At 39.9% G+C, this 12,921-nt stretch overlaps 1 protein-coding gene across 1 annotated transcript in view; it reads left to right on the top strand.

The window, feature by feature from the left end:
- Positions 1 to 12,921, top strand: part of si:dkey-215k6.1 (transmembrane protein 132D) — a 233,795-nt gene that overhangs the window by 202,534 nt on the left and 18,340 nt on the right. The window lies entirely within an intron of this gene.

The raw sequence follows: 12,921 nt of genomic DNA on the forward strand, positions 1-12,921 counted from the left end.
TAATTTTACCAATGAAGTTATGATTGCTAAGAAAAAACTTTTAATGTGTTCAGATTAACTGTTTAGCCCCAGGGAAAGATTACATTCACATGTGAAAGGAGCAACAACCAAAACAAGGACAGCCTACGGAGGTAGCATGGGCATTACGTGAGTGACGGGGGATGACTAAACCACTGATACATTCTGGACTGTAAGCTAACAGATTCATTTTATCCATCCATGTCTAATAGTGTGCAAGTGCATAATGGTCAACAGAACAGAAAAGACAATCTGATTCCTGTTTCCACTGCCACAAGCACACCTGGTGTACATGAATGGCAATGTGATATGTGTTTTCAGGTGTGTCAGTAGGGATGGAAATCAGGTCTTGAATGGTGTTAAAATAACTCATTTGGAGGGTTAGTGTTTTTGCTTTAAAACAAAAAAGAAGAGAAGAGGCAAAGTGATAAAAAGAGGACAACTGGGAGAGGATTCTCTTCAGGTGCCTTGGGTCATTTGAGAGCCTAGAAAGGAAATGAAAGGTAAAGTGGATTAAAGGTAGAGGTCACACATACACACACACACACATATACACACACCTACACACATACAGCTAAACTCACACATTTTCCATTTAGCAGTAACAGGCTTAGGAAAGAGCCGGTGACTTGAAGTGCACAACATCAGACAAGACCATTAGCAACACCCAAAGACATATATCTATGGGAGCTGCGACCTTGAGGGGGTCTAAAATGATTTTTAGACCTCCAGTGATTCAGTTCTTATGCCACAGAAGGAGATTTTGTTGTTAAATCAGCAAAGCCAAAATGCTCCCCAGTGCCTCCCGTAAAATGTTCAACAGATTGCTTGGTGACAAAAAATTTCCAGGAAGTGAAAAACTGCTTCATTTGAGGCTTTGTAAAGTGTCACTACAATACAGTGAGAGTGCAGAAATCTGCCCTTTCTCTTGCATCCACCTTGCAACAGAGCCAATGTTATATTGCAATTTCACTCGATTAAAATATGTAGAATTCAGTTGTATATCTCCAGATGGTGGTCAATTTGAAACCCCTCACTCATCACTCAAGCAGATATGTGACACAGAGACTGCAGTGGGCTTATGAGTACATAAACAAATCACATAGATTCCCTTCTCATTCAGGTTATTAAGTAATATAAATGTACACAATGTCTACATTGACAAACTGAATTGGACTCAACATGAGATTGTATCTGTAATAAAAAGTCGGCAGTGGAAAAGCTCGAGGCAGTAAGCAGATTTCTATGTGATTTATCAGGAGAGCCACTTTTTGTGCTGCCTTAACCATCTAGATAAAGTGACCTCTGATGCTTGCTGATCCACTTGCACACTATGTGTCACATAAATGGCAGTGGTTTGAAAAAAGGGATTTTTACTTTTTGTGCCCATTTGAAACTGGAGTGTATGGCCTACTATCAAGTAGCTAGTAGGCCAGAGTGGTTTGCTTATGAGCAAATAATGTCTGAAAGGACACTGAAAGAGATTAGAGGCAAACAAGTTATCGCATATGTGACAACTAGTGAAGGCAGAAATAAAATGAGGGTGATACATGAGTAAAAGAGAGAAAAAAGTGTGTGCGTGTGTGTGTGCGTGTGTGCAGCAAAAGGTGAATTACTGCTGAGATGTTATGGCGTGCCCCGTGTCACACTCGTCCTGTCACCCCCATAAAATATACTGGCTTTAATCAATAGCTAATTAGCTGCTAATTGCCATGCTAAAATACACAGCAGCTATGAACACACAGACATTCCCATATTGATAACTTAAGTAGGGTGGTGCCATGTGTTTCACCTCCAAACGCTGTTTCTTATCACAAAATCACACACCAGCAGTAATTAAGGCAAACTCTTGATGAAGGTCAAAAGGTAAAGAAAGCTGTTTGAATACTAATACAAAACAGGAAAAAATAACACAAACCTTACTATTTTCCAAACTTTCAACTCATATCATTCAACTTCCTCCTCTTTTAGTATCTTAAACATGTAGTCTTAACATATACGGTCTGATCACGTGCCATGCTGCAGATGCTGCAGATGTCCACCTGTCTGTCCTCTGAATCAGCAGCTGTCAGCATTTTCTGTGTACACACTTTTTTTAATTCTCCTTATGGCTGTAAGTCAATGGAGGCCTCATGCGCGCTTGAGGACAGCAAGATTCTGTCTCAGTAAAAAAAAAAAAAAATACTGTATATACTGGATGCAGGCAGCCTAAAAACCAATCCTCTCTTCCACTCATCTATTTTTCCGTCTCATCCATTTTGCGATCCCTCAGGAAGCCATGCAGATTCCTGGAGGTGCATTAGTGTCCCTCTCACTGACACACATGGACAGCTTAGACACCACAAACACGGCTGCTGTCTTCCTCTGTCACAAACATGACTGGATCACAGTGTAGCAAGTACCAACAACAGAGGACACACTGAAGTTGTTTCCATATCTCCATGAAGAAACTTTCAACACCCCCTTAGGAAAAAAGAATAAGAAAGATGCATGTTGAATAGAGAGGAAATGTCATCATTTTAAATGAAGTATTCATTCATGCAAACAATTAAGTACAGCAGAGAGAAATGAAGAAAATATTCAGAGGAAAAAGTGGGAGTTTATTTATTCATTTAATGAAAGAAGACATGAAAGCAGATACCATAAATCAAGTCAGTCGTTTTCCCAGGAGACTTCATATCTAGTGGCAGACAGAACTGCAGAGTGAACCTAGAGAGAACCAGTATAAATGTCAACGGTGTCATTATTCCATAGCCATTACACTGCTGAATCAATAAACAGTTTACTTCATAATCATAACTTAAAGTAAAAAAGTTGTCTGTTGCCAGTCTAAACTGGCCCTAACATTTGCAAATTGGTTGTTATGCAATAGTATATGTATATGTAATGTTGAAACTGTGATGGTTAATTCGGCTTGGGTGAAACCAAGTAAAAACCTCAGGGTTTAGCTGCTGTTAGAGCTGCAACGTCACAAACATCTATGGAAAGCGCTGGTGACACTTTACATTTCCTGGAGCATCACTGGCTATATTTTGCAACTCAATAAATTCTAAACTAAACTTGTAGTATTTTGATATGCTGTGTCTGTTTATTCTGCGTAGAATTGTCAGTCCCACCAACTAAGTGAACCTACTCTGTGTTCCACTGGCCCACATGTTTGTCCTCATACACGTACAAAGTTTAATAATGATATAGATGAAAAATGAAGAAATGCACACGGGAGTCTTTATATGTTGTAAAAAAAAAAAAAATACACATAAGACACACACCATGAAACATACATCTGATATTTATTTCAAGATGTTACACTTATGGCTCTTCATCTATAAAACATCAGCATATTAATTTAGAGACTGTGACAGTCTTCTGGATTCTGCTCTTTCTTCCTCTCTGGCCAGTGAAACATCAGTGCGTTGATGTGCTGCTGGTCACTTATCCGTGTTACTTTGAGGTTACAGGAAAAGCAGAGCAGTCCAGATGTCCCTTTTCCCCCAGCCGTGTCCTGCAGCTCCTTCTGGGGGATCCTGAGGCTGCCTCATGCTGGATGTATAATCTCTCCAGTGTGTTGTGGGTCTGCCCGGGGGTATCCTCCCAGCCGGACGTGCTCAGAATAGCTCCCCAGGGAGGCATTCAGGAGCCATCCTGATCTGATACCTCAACAGTTTGATGCTGTTTCTACTTTCTAAATTGCCTCCTCTCCAGCCATTTCTCTCTCAGCACTTCTTTCTCATGTTCTCCACGTACACTATAGCACTGAGCCTATTTAAAAGTTGAGAAGTGAAAACACGGAGGAGAAAAGAAACAGTGATAGATAAGAGATAGAGGGAGGGATTGAATCAACCACAGTATTGCTCCATTTCCCACTGCACCGCTCTCCTGTTAGCGGCCAGCCGTTGGCTTCCACGGCAGAGCTATTAACATTAGAAAGGCCAGGCTGTTGAACTGCTTTCACAGAGGTCAAGCAGCTGGCCTTTCCAGCATTATACCGCTGGTCACTAAGCCTTGTTCAATAAATGTTATGAAACTATGTAGTATAAAACTGAGAGGGCAAAAACGGGCACAGATAATCACCAGTTTGATTAGCTCTGTGTTGAGCAAAGAAGAAAGCTGAATGGACTTTGCCCAGAAAGTCTTTCCTGGATGAACTGAATGCCCAGAGTACACAACTGTGTGACATTTATGTCTCACACAGTCAGGTTACCTTTAAAGCACATGTGCATTAATTTTAAGTAAAAGCAGATGCGATGCGCAGAGCAGGTATTCCGATAAATAGCTTGGTAGCCAACAGAAGTTTAGGGCCCTATTTTCAGCTTCTTATGCTTTATGTTACAGCATGTTTTCTTCCTCGCGCCATGGCGCCATCACAGTCAGTATCAGGACACATTTTAGAAACCTATTTACTATTGTAAGAATAACGTATTCATGCAGAAAAAGTTATTGTAGATGTGCCATGGTTCAGATCATGCTAAATGACTAAAAATGATAAAATGGCTGCGTTTTTGCTTGTTTATGCACTTCTGTGTTGCAATCACACTGTAGAATGAATGAGTGAATGGCCTGGTTACTTGTTAGTTAAATGTATAACAATCTCAGCTTAATATTTAAATTTTCTTCTTTTATCGCAGCTATTTGTAAAAAAAGCAATAAAAGGCAGATCCAATCTTTTATCAGACACTGTGGAGAACATGAAGTTATTATTATTTTTTTTTTTTACACTATATTAACTTACCTAATTTAATTCTTCTGTATAAATTTCAAGATAATTATACAGAAGATAATGTGGAATAGAAGAATAAAGAATACATGAAATGTGCTACAGTGATGGTTATATCTTTCATTTAAATATGATTTTAATAGCTTGTCAGAAATAAACTACAAAACCAACCCAAACAGGAAATACAGACAGTTAAGAAAGCACCCTTTTCTCTCTCTCTCTCTCTCTCTCTCACACACACACACACACACACACACACACACACACACCTAGGCTACAATAGGGCCATACAAACAGACATATTGGGGCCACTGTTGACTTATATCCCTATGCTAATAAGCATACTAATTCACACAGGGCTTGGAACTTTCTAGAAAAGAAATGGCACTCATCACCACCCTCCAACACACACATACGAAGACACACATACATGCACACAAATACGAATCCACAGTGAGAAAACCCTCCTGCCTTTTCCTAAAGCCCTGTAGACCTTCCTGACAAAGACTGGAGAGTTGAAGAGACTCAAAGAGAGAAATTCTTTGAAGAGAGATTTTATACACCTCTTTCTATTGTCTTATTGGAGGGAGAGGGAGAAGGTAAAGAGCACAGAAAAGAGTTGGAAGGCCTGTGAAAAAATACTCTGACAATGGCCATGTCCAGGCTAAATGTGTGGTGCTCCTTTGAGCTTAATGGGTGATTATGCAGCAAACTGTAAAATCTGACCTGATGGAGGCCAGCACTTATCTTTAGTAATTTTACTAATATTGCAAAACAAATGTCACCTCTACATTTCTTCCGATTGCCGCTGTGTTACAGCTGTTGACTGGCTGATAGAGATACAAGAACAGTAACTGTATGTTACCCAAATGTATAATAACATCAAGAGGAGAGCTGTAGAAATGAGAGCTGGTGGCATGAATGAACAACAAGCACACATCTACCATCAGTAGTTAAAACCCAGTTAATTAGTGGTTTTGTAGTACTGTATCTATATAAATATTATGCATTTCCTTTCATTTTCTTTTTTAAGCAAGTCTGATTTTATGTCCATCCATCCATTTTCTATACCGCTTATCCATCAGGGTCGGCGAGGTACACCCTGGACTGGTCGCCAATCAATCGCCAACACACTAAGACAGACAACCACACTCTCACACTCACACCTAGGGGCAATTTAGAGTAGCCAATTAACCTAATGTGCATGTTTTTGGTATTGTGGGAGGAAGCCGGAGTACCCGGAGAAAACCCACGCAGGCACAGGGAGAACATGCAAACTCCACATAGAAGGGCCCAGACCAGGATTCAAACCTGGGACCCTCTTGCAATGAGGCGACAGTGCTAACCACTGATTTTATATCATTCTCTTTATTCAGGTTGTTATCCATATTTTTCACTCCTTCCTCTGCTCGTGTTTCATATCTGTAAGAGTGTTTCCATCAAATAGTCTGGTGAATTAGTCCAGTGAGACTTGTTGCTATAAGCTTATGAAGTACGCTCTCGCAAAATCTAATGATTGGTGCTGAGCATTTTATTGTTCTTTAGTCTAGCTAATGGTAAAATAATTACACAATTACTATAAAGTACCCAAAATCTTCTTACAACCATAATTGGCTCCATGGGAGCAACAACAATCTCGGCAGTAATAAACAGTCGTGGTTGAGAGAATCTTCACCCTCGAGTCAAAAATATGTTTTTCTTCTCGTTCCTACAGTTGGATGTTTGAGCCTCACTGTGTAAAATGATGTATGTACAGAGTTTGACACTATAAAACAGTTTACATATTCACTGCTAGGAGTGTAAATTTTATCTGTGCTCACTGAAAATCTGATTTTAAGAGGCGGTCCTATGAGCATGATTTATGTCATCACAAACACTGTCAACAAAAAAATAAATGTCAACACTTTTGTTTTTGCTCCCATTTTTCACAATGTGAAATCACAGATTTAATACTTCTTATGCACACAGAAGACTTATTCCTCTCAAATTTCAAGCACAAATTTGTCAAAATCTGTGGCTGTGAACCTTTATCCTTTCCAATGCAGCCCACCATCCCCCTAACAGGTGTGGTATATCAAGATGCTGATTAAACTATGTGAAATGTGACAGTTTTATCACACAAGCATCATACAAGTTTTGAGGGACCATGAACTGGCATACTGGCTGCAGGAATGTCGCTCCTTGAACTGAATCTTCATTTCACTTCTATAAACCATCTCCAATCAATTTGACAGTGCATGCAACCGGTCTCACAACCCCAAACTATGTGTAGCCATGCCATCCCAGGACCTCCACATCCCACTTATTCATCTGCATGACAGCCTATGAGCAGCCACCCAGACAGCTCACACAATAGTTGGTTTGTGCAAACTGTGAGAAACCGTCTCAGTAAAACTCGTCTGTGAGTTTGTTGTCCTCACCGTGGTCTTGACCTGACATGCAGTGCGGTACCCAACCAAGTGGACAAATGGTCACCTTTGATGGCACTTTGGAGAAGTGTTCTCTTCACAGATGAATCCCGGTTTACATTGTTCCAGGCAGATAGCAAACATTGTATATGGCATTGTGTGGGCGAGCGGTTTGCTAATGTCAGCATCGTTAACAGAGTGTCAGTGGTAGCAGTGGGACTATGGGCAGACATGAGCTACAGTCAAAAACACCTGCATTTTACTGATTCACGATTTGAATCCGAGATACTGCGATGAGATCCTGAGGCCCACTGTCATGCCATTCATCTGCCTCATGTTGCAGCATGATGCATGTCCTCATTGATCTGTACACAAACAGAAAACATCCCAATTCTTGTATCAGCAGACATGTTGCCCTCTGAGGATGAATGTCTACAACAGCATATGCCAGTACCTGCCAATATGCAGCAACTTCAGCCAGCCACTGGAGACAACTAGTGGTCACATCCATTTATTGACTGGTGTTCTGATCCATCCCTCCCCCCTGTTTGTTGGTGTAACTGAGACCAAAAATATGTAACTCTATCTGTAACCCAAGTCATTTGAAGTCCAGGCAACATTCATCTTACACAAATCAGATGTCAAATGGCTAAATTAACATTTAGACCATTGTGCAGACAAACTGAACAATTTCTTGTGTCAAACATACCAGTTTAATGTCTTTATGAGACTCTCCTCCACGAGATAAACAACAGCATCAGTAAGCACCCCAAAATGAACTTAATTTATGTTCAAGCACCAAGCAGCAGGAGTTATAATGGAAGGGGGGTGGAGTCAATGAAACATCTGACGTAACCCCTGTCACTGCTATTATCTGAACTTTCCAACTGACAGTTAGTGCAGGGGTCTTGTAACCATGACCTCGATCTTTTCACAATCCCAACCAACCATTCATGAGAGAAATCATGAGAATAAAGGGGCCATAACCTTAACAAGGCAGTAATTCTCATTCAAAGCACAGTGTTGGGTTTAGAACCTTGTAGTGTTTGTTCCTAAATCAAGCCAAATTTTGCATCATGAAACTGACTTACAGTTCAAGAGAGATTTAGTATGCAGATTTAGTATTGTCCTGTCAAGAGATCACAAAACACTGTCATATGTCATTGTCCAAGAGGACGTTTACGGTTTTCTTGTTTAATTAGTGGGGCTTGTTGGTCATTACAGGTCATAACACTTAAAGTATTTGCTAAGTGACACTCGTCCAGAGAGATTTCTGCTCAGTCTGCCAGCCAGCAGTATGTCAGTGACAGTAAACCTCCTTGTGCTTTCAGTCAAACCAAGATTCAAACTTGCAATAAATCCACACTTACAGATTTATCTCTCATCAGCTCATATCTCTTTAATACTTTCTTCTCTCTATCTTTCGTTTTTTGTACATATCCTTATACGTATCTTCATCATCACCTACTGACCCTCTTTAACTTCTCACAACTTTTCTTGTTCTTTTTATTCCGTTACTGTATCTATTTATATATTTCACCCCCTCACTCCACCCCCCCAGACAGTCTTGATCAGACAGTTTCACTGTGGAGAAAAGCAGAGTGCAAATGGCCATTAGAGAACATTTTACATCCCCACTTTTCTAAATTCAAAATGAAAGGCCTAGTGATATGCTGCTAACTTGTGTGTGCACCTTTCAGCTGCTCTCTCTATGAACTGTCTATTATCTGAGCCAAATCAGAATAATATATGTGGCTACAGGCTGCTAATATTGTGCGTGTGCGTCTGTTTGTGTGTGTATGTGTGTCTGTGTTTGTGCATGTGCATGCGTGCAAGCACCAAACAAAAAAGCTGTACCTAAACGACAGCCATATGAATCTGCAGAGGCGATTGGCTTGGTGTGGGTTTTCTTAAATGACAGACAGGTGGGAAGTCTAATCTCATCAGAGAGTTGGTTAGCCTGTCCCTCAGGGCCCGCCCCTGTCTACCGAGGGGGCCCTGATTTGATGATTTGATTCTTAAAGTCAGATGGATTGGATTGCCAGAGGCAGGGAACAAGTGAGATGGGCAGAGGGAAAAGAAGGGAGAGTCGGAAACACACAGAGAAAAAGATTGCAAGATGAAATCTGAGACTGAGAAAGATGGATGGATTGCGTTGCGGGGAGAAAATATACAATTGAGAGAGACTAATAGGGAAAACCTGAGACAGTAAGAGATAGGCGGAAGACAGAGAGAGAAGTAACTGTAAATTCAGACAGATCACTTAGCTTGAAGGGAGATGAATATGGATTTAAATAAATCACTCAGCCTGGGGATATTGCTGGTAAATGGAGGTGAGTGGGTGGCTGAGTTTTGGTACTTCTGTATAGGCTTTTGAAGAAGGGAAAGGGAGTCGAGTGGAAGAGGGGTGTAATGAACAAAAGCTCATTCCTTAGTTTAGTTCCTCATTAGTTTATGCGGCGCCACAGACTGCAAAAAAACTCAAAAAACAAAACTCACAGCCACCATTAAAACCCTGGCTATATCAATTTGTCAGAGATTTGTCCCATTTGAGCAATGCAGACAAATTTTACGAGCATAACAAATAGATTGCTTGAAAGCCTGTTAGCTGACGTTATGAAGTGTATGTTGTGTTGCTTGGTTTGTTTGGTGGGTTAAGCAGCAGGTTGCCAGTGATGGCAGGTCAGGCCACAAAGTTGCTGCTTTCCATTTAGATGAGAGCAGGAGTCAAAAGCAGTTTAAAGCCACAGTGTAATGCAACAGGTGCAGAGAAGCACAGTGTAAACGATATAAACAGTAAATAGGGACTTTCACTTTCCCAATATCATAGACGCAGTCAAATCTAAACTCAGTCCACAAGTTGAAAGAAGTTGAGTTTGCAACCGTAAGTGACAAATCTATTGTAATTAAAAAACTTGGCCAGTGCAAGAAACTCAAAGAATGTATAGTATTTGTATCATAAAACTCCTTTGGATTAGATAAGCATATGTCATACACCACAAGCGTACATAGATTTGATTTGATTTGATGCAACAGTGGTTTAAGAAACAAAGTCACCAGGGTGGTCTGAAATATATGTATGTATCTATTAAATAATGACAAATAGCTGGTGGCCACAGTGATAGAAAAAAAATCGTATAGTGTAACACAAGCCAGGGATCCCTCTCAACCAACAGGACCACTGCAGTTAAGGTTTGACATTGAAAGAACAAACAGAGGTTCCTTTGGGGGACAGCGCTAACATAGCAGCAGGTGATTTGACAAGCACACAGTAAGAAGTGGGGTTGTTACAAGGTCTCCATGCTCATGCACATCATATCGAGGCATGGCTATCAATTAACCCCTGCACAAAAGACAGAATAAAACATGTAATTTTCTCTGTAACAAGACTGAGGTCTGTGGGTCAGAGGTTCCTGCATGCATAATATCCCATTTTAACTGTCAGCAGATCATTATAAGTCAGCGTATATTTCAGAGGATTAAAGTCAAAATTGTTAAAAAAAAAAAAAAAAAACCCAAAAAACTGTCACACTAATAAAGGCACCTCAGCGTGATGCTACAACATATGTTAAGCGTATGAATGGTGTTCTTGTTTGTGAATGCCAGCCTTTAAATCTTAAATATTTTTGATGGATTTTGGTGTGGAAACTGTTCTTCCAGAAAAGCAGAAGTGCATCTAAATTGTGTTATGCTACTCTTCAGTTTAGTTGTGGTATCATATCCATGAATAGCCCGCAGCCAAAGATGGCGTCGCTGCTAGCCACAGAGAGGAAAGTCTGATGCACAATGGTTCAAGGTGATAAGCTGCCAATCAGTTTGGTAATGGGCAAACACTAGTTCAGTACTTTATGGCATCAAGAGCTAATGAGACTCACTCTATTAAAAAAACACTTTGAGCTCTTATATAACAACAATACATTTCACTTTGTCAGTATTAGCTGGGAGATGCTGTCCAGTCGGCTTCTTTCCAGCACTGGCACAGCGATAAAACAAAGCGTGGAGCAGATCTGGCTATACAGGACCAGCATGCTCCTAACAACCTCTCCATCCGGCACACATCAGACAACCTCACCAGGAAGCTGATTAGTGCAGTGTGTCACCATTCAAAAAGAAATCTTCTCCTCTTCTTATATTGCTCTTAAATGTAACAGGTTAGTTATCAGTTAATGGGTGCTGGGCTATCGACAGTAAAATCAATCCAAACTGACATCCTTTTTGTCCATCTTTGCTTTTAAAGTCACATGTAATGTAACTGAATTCAGCTACTACTTTCCATACTTTAAACAGTCAAGCTTTCTGTCTGTTTTTGCTTGAATCGCTGCTGAGGAGTTAGGAAAGTTTTCAGCAACTGTCTGTGGAGGTTTGTGCAATTGTTGTGGTGTTGCCTGTGGTATTTGATGAAGGTGAAGACAGTTTTTCTGGCCTCTGTGTTTTCAGCAAATCCTAACTGCTGAGATCCACACTTTTACTTTCTCTCTATGACTTCTTCTTAAGTGCTTCTCCTTTGCTCCTCTTTTACCTTTCTGTCTCTTCAGTTTTTTTTCTCGGTTTGCTTTCGCTGGTGCTCCAGTTTGTCCTGTTCTCTCTCTCTTTCTCTCTCTCTCTGTCTTTCTCAGAAACAGAGAGATTAAATCCATTCTTCAGTGTCCTCATACGTCCAACTCAGCTGTTTGCTTGCAAAAATGGCAATACATTTGTTCTAAGTCTGTGTGTGCATGTTTGTGTTGGATTTTGTATTTTTTGTGTGTGTTTCTTTCAGCCCTCTACAGCTGATTTATGTTTCTCCTCTTTAATTATTAAAACATATAATAGTAATAGCTGGACTGGTATAATAATAAGTACCTCTATTCCATTTTAAGCTACTGCATATAGTAACCACTCATATTCATTTAGTTTATCCACATGCATGGAACTGCCTAGCTTTCCACATGTTTGAATTTTAAGAGTAAAATCATGTCTATAGAAAATACAAAATGCCTGTTTTAACCACAATGATATAAAGCTTTTCAGTGTTAAAAACTTCATGTGATGTTTCTTGCTCATTCTCTCCAAACTAAATGTGACCAGTCTCTCATATTTAGAGGTTTTATTCAGACTCCATAGGGACAGCCTAATGTCAGAGTTGTTAATCTTAAAGGTTCTGTTTTATTATGCTTTGTTTTTGTTGTGGAACCATTAAAATTTAAGACCCTGTGTGACAGAAATGGAGCAAACAGTTGATGTAAGAAGTCTTCTATCCTGAAAAATTCTTCTCAAGTTGGTTTTCTTTGTATTTTTATACCAACACTAAAGAAAAGAGAAAATGAGAGACTGTAACTCATTAAGGAATTTGCTTTAAAGGAATAGTACGACATTTTAGGAAAGACATTTATTATTGTAAAACAGATTGTTGGAACACATTGTTGGAATTGTTGTTATACTTTGATTTTTGTACAGATTAAACAGTCAAGATAAAAAAAAATATTTAATGAGTGAGCTGTAAAGGTGGTGGTTGGGGGATTCAGGCCAAGCCAGGCGTTTCCCTCACTTTCCAGTGTTTTTGCTAAGCTAAGCTAACTGGCTGAAGCCTTACTTTTAAGACAGATTTGAGAGTGGTATCAATCTTCTTTTCTTTTATATAGTGGTATTTCTGCTTTTAAATAAGCAAAGGATTTGAATACTTCTTCTACCACCGGTCCCCAGCTGTGTCTATGTTTGTGTTATTTATGTGTGTCTGCTAGCATTCATGCTTTAATTCTTTCTCTGTGTGTCGCCATTTCCACATTATGTGTCTGGCAGCTC

Source organism: Scatophagus argus, chromosome 4, assembly GCF_020382885.2.
Source record: "Scatophagus argus isolate fScaArg1 chromosome 4, fScaArg1.pri, whole genome shotgun sequence".
Lineage (NCBI taxonomy): Eukaryota > Metazoa > Chordata > Actinopteri > Scatophagidae > Scatophagus > Scatophagus argus.